The sequence below is a fragment of the Macaca thibetana genome, chromosome 1, assembly GCF_024542745.1.
Source record: "Macaca thibetana thibetana isolate TM-01 chromosome 1, ASM2454274v1, whole genome shotgun sequence".
In the NCBI taxonomy this organism is placed as follows: domain Eukaryota; kingdom Metazoa; phylum Chordata; class Mammalia; order Primates; family Cercopithecidae; genus Macaca; species Macaca thibetana.
Genome location: NC_065578.1, coordinates 36,534,708 through 36,541,870, shown reverse-complemented (window position 1 = coordinate 36,541,870; position 7,163 = coordinate 36,534,708). Strand labels below are relative to the sequence as shown.

The 7,163-nt window shown below is 50.0% G+C and overlaps 2 protein-coding genes across 2 annotated transcripts in view; both read right to left on the bottom strand.

The window, feature by feature from the left end:
• DNALI1 (dynein axonemal light intermediate chain 1) overlaps positions 1-7,163 on the bottom strand; it is a 264,733-nt gene that overhangs the window by 76,248 nt on the left and 181,322 nt on the right. The window lies entirely within an intron of this gene.
• The window catches only part of UTP11 (UTP11 small subunit processome component), a 594,364-nt gene that overhangs the window by 540,069 nt on the left and 47,132 nt on the right, over positions 1-7,163 (bottom strand). The gene's annotated exons all lie outside the window — the stretch shown is intronic.

The following is a 7,163-nucleotide window of genomic DNA, read 5'->3' as shown; positions in this document are numbered from 1 at the left end:
CCTCGCCCGGCTAGTTTTTTGTATTTTTTAGTAGAGACGGGGTTTCACCGTGTTAGCCAGGATGGTCTCGATCTCCTGACCTTGTGATCCGCCCCTCTCGGCCTCCCAAAGTGCTGGGATTACAGGCTTGAGCCACCGCGCCCGGCCAACATTTTTATTTTGTAACGATGGGTTCTTGCTATGTTGCCCAGGCTGGTCTCAGACTTCTGGCCTCAAGCAGTCCTCCTGCCTTGGCCTCCCAAAGTGCTGGGATTATAGGCATCAAGTGATTCTCCTGCCTCAGCCTCCCCAGTAGCTGGGACTACAGGCATGCGCCACCATGCCCATCTAAGTTTTGTAGTTTTAGTAGAGACGGGGTTTTGCCATGATGGGCAGGCTGGTCTTGAACTCCTGACCTCAGGTGATCCACCCACCTCAGCCTCCCAAAGTGCTGGGATTACAGGCGTGAACCATGGCATCTGACAATATAGAGTATTCTTGACATCTTGACCTGTGCAGTAAATAAGGTAATTAAAATGAATGATAAATAGTCTAAGCTTGAAAGTTAAAGAGCCTAAGCTTGAAACACTCTGTGACTTAGTTTTTGCATTTATTCTGTCTTCTGTGCCCCCCCCGAGCCTTACTCCAAATTAATGAGGCATTATTTATTTTTTTTTTTGAGACGGAGTCTCGCTCTGTCATCCAGGCTAGAGTGCAGTGGCACGATTTTGGCTCACTGCAACCTCCGCCTCCCGGGTTCAAGCAATTCTTCCGCCTCAACTTCTCGAGTAGCGGGGACTACAGGCACGAGCTACCATGACCAGCTAATTTTTGTATTTGTAATAGAGACGGGGTTTCACCATATTGGCCAGGCTGGTCTCGAACTCCTGAGCTCGTAATCCACCTGCCTCGGCCTCCCAAAGTGCTGGGATTATAGGCATGAGCCACCGCACCCAGCCTAATGAGGCATTATTGCTTAAAAAATTCACATCAAGCTGGGTGTGGTGATATGCACCTTTAATCCCAGCTGCTTGGGAGGCTGAGAGGCTGCAGGATTGCTTGAAGCCAGGAGTTCAAGGCTACAGTGCGCTACGATCATGCCTGTGAATGGCCACTTAACTACAGCCTGAGTAGCATAGCAAGACACTGTCTCTAAAAACAACAGAAAATTGACATCTGAAACCCTGACTACAGGAGCACTATACTGGTTTATGTGAAGTGTGGGGAGACAGCAGGATTGTACTTCTTTGTACACATTTGCTTCTCCCAGGATAGTGTCATAGTGCCTAGGGAGGTGATGTGTGTGTCAGATACAGTGATAGTGAAAAGAAGGGATTGGAATTTTCATACCTGTGTCTGTCTAAATGAGCGTTATCATGTCTGAATTGTCTAAGTGATAAGCTTCATGATTTGAAACAGTTTTCACTTTGAAAAATTGCTTCTATTGATTAAAAGTTGTCACCACTGAAGTCGGCTGTGGTGGAGTCGATGCTGATTCTCACTTAGGGCAGTGGCCTCCAAGGGGAAGAGGGTACACAGGATGGCTGGGTTGGGGTGGGAAGAAAAGATTAGGCCTTTGGTTTATATTCACTTTCAGGCTCAGCCTTATTTAGTTTTTCACTTTGAATGTATTATATATATACATCAGTATTAGTTCATTAGTACATGTAGGTCATTAATTTATAAATAAAAGGTTGAACCACAAGAAACTGCTGATAATCGTTTTTGATCTGTAAAAGTGGCAGTTATCATAGTTTAACAGCGTATACATGTTGGGGATGTATATGCTTCGAGTTTTTACCGTTTGTGTACAGAAAATAAACTTTGGAGACCCCTAGCCCCCTCCTCAGCTCCCAACCCCCACCCTGATAACTTATTTCTATATCCTAGGTGTGGGGATGGGAAGATTTTAAAGTATCTTATTAATTTGAATACATGTGTCTTAGTCTGTTTGAGCTGCTATAACAAAAACATAAACTAAATGGCTTATAAACAACAAACATTTCTTACAGTTCTGGAGACTAGGAAGTCCAAGATCAAGGCACCAGCAATAGCCAGTGTCTGGTGAAGGTGTGCTTTCTGGTTCACAGATGGTGCCTTCTAGCTGTGTCCTCACATGGTGGAAGGAGAACAAGCTCCTTCAGGCCTCTTTTTGAAAACATTTTTGAGACGTGGTCTCACTTTGTTGCCCAGGCTAGGGTCCAGGGGCGCAATCACAGCTCACTGCAGACTCAACTTCCCAGGCTCAAGTGACCCTCTCACCTCCACCTCTCAGTTAGCTGGGATTACAGTCTGTGTCACCACCCCTGGCTAGCTTTTTTTTTTTTTAATGTTTTGTAGGCAGGGTCTTGGCATGTTGCCCAGGCTGGTTTTGAACTCCTGGGCTCAAGTGACCCTCCTTGCCTTGGCCTCCCAAAGTGCCGGGATTCTAGATGTGAACCACCAGGCCTGGCCTCAGTGCTCTTTTATTTATTTTTATTTTTTTAGAGACAGGGTCTCACTTTGTTGCCCAGTCTGGTCTTAAAATCCTGGGCTCAAGTCATCCTTTTGCCTCAGCCTCCCAAAATGCAAGGATTACAGGAGTGAGCCACCGCACCTGACTCCTCAGGCCCGTATAAGGACACTGATCCCATTTATGAGCATTCTGTCCTCATGATTTAAGCACCCCAAAGCCACTTCTCTTAATTCCATCACTTTGGGGGTTAGTATTTCAACCTATGAATTTTGGGGGGACATAAACATTCAGACTGTAGCAACGTGCAAATAGCATGTGCTCAAATGGCACTGAAGTATATTCAGGGTAAAGGAAGTGTTCCTGTCCCTCAGCTGTCAGTTCCCCTTCCCAGAGGCAACCCCAGAGTTCCATTGTGTCCTTCCCGAAGACCTTTGTACACGTATGAGCAGTATGCACGCATGCATGCGTCTGTTCACAGAAATGGTAGCATACTGTTCTCTCCTTTTTTCATCTAGCAATCTAGCACAGAAAACGTTCCACATGTACAACTGCCTCGTTATTTTTATTGGCTACTTTATATTCCATTGCGTGTGTATACCAAAGTTTACTTAATCAGTCCTCTGTTGATTGCATTAATATTGTTTCTCATCTTTTGCTGTTTCAGACAGTGTCAGAGTGAATAGCCCTAGATGCATCATTTTGCAAGTAAGTACCTGTAGGATAAATTTTCAGCAGTGAGGCCAGGCATGCTGGCTCATGCCTGTAATCCCAGCACTTTGGGAGGCCAAGGCAGGAGGATGGTGAGAGGCCATGGTGAGATGATTGCTTGAGCCCAAGGTTCAAGACTAGCCTGGGCCACAAAGTAAGACCCTGTTTCTACAAGAAATAAATTAGCCAGGTGCTGTGGTGTGGGAGGATTGCTTAAGCCCTGGAAGTCGAGGCAGCAATCAGCTGTGATCATGCCACTGCACTCCAGTCTGGATGACAGAGTGACTTTGTCTCCAGAAAAAGAAGATTCCTTGAAAAAAACAACAAACATAAAAAAATAGCTGGGCGTGTTGGCTCATGACTAAAATCCCAGCACCTTGGGAGGCTGTGGCAGGCGGATTTGCTTTAAGCCCAGGGGTTCAAGACCAGCCTGGGTAACATGGTGAAACCCCATCTCTACAAAAATACCAAAAGATCACCCAGGCATAGTGGCACATGCCTGTAGTGCCAGCTACTCGGGAGGCTGAGGTGGGGGAATCACCTGAACCCGGGAAGTCGCGGCTGCAGTGAGCTGTGATTATGCCACTGCACTCTAGCCTGGAAGATGGAGTAAGGCCCTGTCTCGAAAAAAAAAGAATGTTTATATTTTTTTCTCCTTTCCTTTTTATTCCTTCAGTTCCTGAGAGTTTTTCTTGGGATATTTGTTACCTGGAACAGTTGGAACTTTCTAGAACTTTACACTTTGTAGAAGGCATGACAGTGACCTCTGGTGTTTCTTTCCAGGATGGAGGTGCAAATGCCATTAAGAATTCCCTGTTTTTGCCTTAGCACTTTACTTCCCATGTTAGTCTCCTTAAATTACTGTTTTCAGATCCTGCTGGAAGATCTTTGTCTCCAGGCCCTTCATTTCCAGGCCAGAGCTGGTAGGCAGGCCCGTTCCATAGGCAGCAGTATCAGGAAGCGCCAGCAGGTGGCAGGCACGGCTCCACAAGCAGCCTGGGAGCAGCCAGTTAGAGCCTTTACACCATTCCCAGTGACTTGACTTCCCAGCAATGTGCCCAACTTAGTGTGGGGTGGGGCGCCTGATCCTTTCCTCCCACCTCGTTTTGCTGACATTTCTTAAATGGATGAGCAGTTTAGATCACCAGCAGCTGCCTTGAGAGGAGCTTAATGAGGCCACACCTCAGGATGACAGCCTGGGGCCTCCTCCCCTTCAGGAACTAGCCGGAAGGATTTACATGCCATGGCCTGGGATGGCTTGTGTTTCCTTAGTTGTAGGGCCCGACTTCCTGCCTCTTTCAGCCAAATCTCCCACACCCTTCCCATGAACTGGGAGGTCCCCAGAACAGGCCCTTGCCACCCTCTACTCCACCCACTCTGCTATGGTCCAAGAAAAAAAAAAGCCAGAGGCTTGAGAAACCCTGGGACAAAAGTGCTAGGGTCCTTGGGCTGCCTTCTTTTGGGGAAGTGTCTCTAGGGACCAGCTGGGCCCAGGACTCAGGCTGGTTGCATCACCTCCTTCCCTGCAGCTCCTAGATATATGCCCCCCAAGTCCCACTTTCTCTGCTGCTCACTCACTCTTGTCTTGGGAGAGTCCTGCCCAGCACCTCCCTCAGGGCTGGGGTCTTTCCCTTTTGTGTACAGAAGACAAATGCTGGCTTTTCCAGGAGGCATGGGGAAGGGAGGGCCGAGAACTTTGTTGGGGGAAGAGGAGGCAAGTGGCAGCTGCAGTGAGGAGTACTGGCCCCTTCCCAGACACCACCTGTCCCCCACCTGCAGGAGACTACAACGATGGGGGGTATGAGCAGCACTGCGGGGGAGAAGGGGATTGGAGAGCTGCTCCCCTAGACCTCTAAAGTTCTGCTCCTAGTTTAGGTCCCAGGTCTTTAGGGACTGCTGAGTTTTTCCCCCACTCTACAGAAGTGGGATGGGGACTGGGCTGGGACATCCAGAGCAGGGATCTTTCATCCCATCGTGGGCTCGTTTGCTTTCTGCTAGGGAGGCTGGAGGTTTTCTGAGGACAGATTGGCCATAGTCACCCTGGCTTCACTCCAAGAGGGGTTAACCCATGTGTGCGAGACAGAACTCAATGAAACTCAGGGTTCGGCCCCCGCTGGTGAGAGCCCAAGGGCAAGGTGGGGGGCCTGCGGGGGTGTGGGGGAGGGCAGGCAGGAGACTGTCCTCTGTGAGCTCGCTGGGATCATTTCCCAATAGTGCTGGAATTTGCATACTCACTGGTTTCCCCATCAGCTTCTGGCTCCTGGAACCAGGAAAACAAGAGGAGGAAAGAGCACTGGGGCAGCTCCCCAGAGTTTGATCTCTTCCAGCACACACAAGTCACATTCCATCCCTGTCCCCCTCTCTGAGGGAAGCTGCCTCTGAAGAGGCAGGAAGCTGAGGCTCTGAGAGAGAAGTGGGTTGCCCAGGGCTGCATCGCTAGTGATGGGCGCTTGAATCCAGGGCCCCTCCCTCCCCTCCTTTCACAGGAACTGAGTTATTCTCCTCTCAAATCTAGAAAGAGGCAAGGACCATCGTATCCCTTTTACAGGTGGGGAGATTGAGGCCCTGTGAGCAAATACCACTTACCTAAGGTGCTTGAATGGGCAGTGGAGCAGGAGGTGATGGGGAGAGCTTTGGAGTTAGAGCCGAAGTCGTGGGAAAGAAACAAACAGCTGGGGCACTGGGCCTGGTAGCCTCGGCGTCACTCTGCCTGGCAGACTAAGAGGCCTGCATCTAAGCCTGCCTAGAAAGCACAGGATGCAAGCTCAGACCAGCAGGGCATGGAACTGACCAGTCCTCCCCAGATCCCAGCCCCGCAGGCACATGCCACGTGGGCTCTGCCACCCTTACTGGTGCCTGTCAGTGAACCAGCAAGGCCAGACTCGACCTCCAGGCACGGCACAGCCAGCCAGGACCCGCTACCCACTGCCCGTCCCTCCCCACACACAGCAGAAGCAGCAAATGGCCCAGAGTTCAGCTCTGGTCAAGAAGGAAGTAAGCAAGTATGAACTCCCAAGGCTATGGCCAGCTGGCAGCTGGGATGGGAAGAGGGGTGAGAATACTCTGTTTCTTCCAGGCAGCCTAAAGCTCCACTGTGGTGTGCAGAGACAGAGGGGGCTTGGCAGGTGGGGTTGCTGGGCATCTGCTGCTGACCAGGTAGGTAGGGTGGTCCTTTCAGCTGCTATGCTGGAGGGATTCCTTTTTTTTTTTTTTTGTTTTTGAGACAGGGTCTCACTTTGTTACCCAGGCTGGAGCATAGTGGTGCAATCATGGCTCACTGCAGTCTACCTCCTGAGGTTCAAGTGATCCTCCTACATAGCCCAAGAAGCTGGGACTATAGGTGTATGCCACCACGCCCAGCCAATTTTGTATTTTTTGTAGAGATAGACTTTCCCTGTGTTGGCCAGGATGGTCTCGAACTCCTGAGCTCTAGCAATCCGCCCACCTTGGCTTCCAAGTGTTAGGATTACAGGCGTGAGCCAACATGCCTGGCCTGGAAGGATTCCTTTGTGGATGTTGAAACCTAGGAGAGTTGTGAGGGGTGGGGCTGAGGGTACCTTTACCTCCCCCATCCCTGCGGGGCCCTGGGTTGCTGCAAACTAGTGTCCAGACCCACCCTTCCTGTCCCCCCTGGTTTGGGGACCAGAACCAGGACTCAAGGCCCCAGTCTGTCCTTGCTCTGTGGGGCCTTGGGCAAGTCACTCAGCATTGCCAAGTGGCTGATAATGAACTGGACAGTCTGGTATTTTAGCTTCCTGTCCCACAAAACAAATAGAAGCCCAAGTATATTGTAAATAAGATTTCTTTTTGCAGATAAAACTAGACTCCAAGCCCTTTTACACTTTTGCAGCCTAACTGCCCCCTGCAGCCGCCTGCCCACTCGTGTGTCCATGGGCCCCTCCTAACAAGGCCCAGACCAAGGCCTCGGGAAAGATGCTCCATCCCCAAGGGGCTAAGCATTCCTGGTGAATGTTAGAAATCTTCCTTCCAGAGAAGGGTCAGGGAGCTGGTGTGGAAGGGC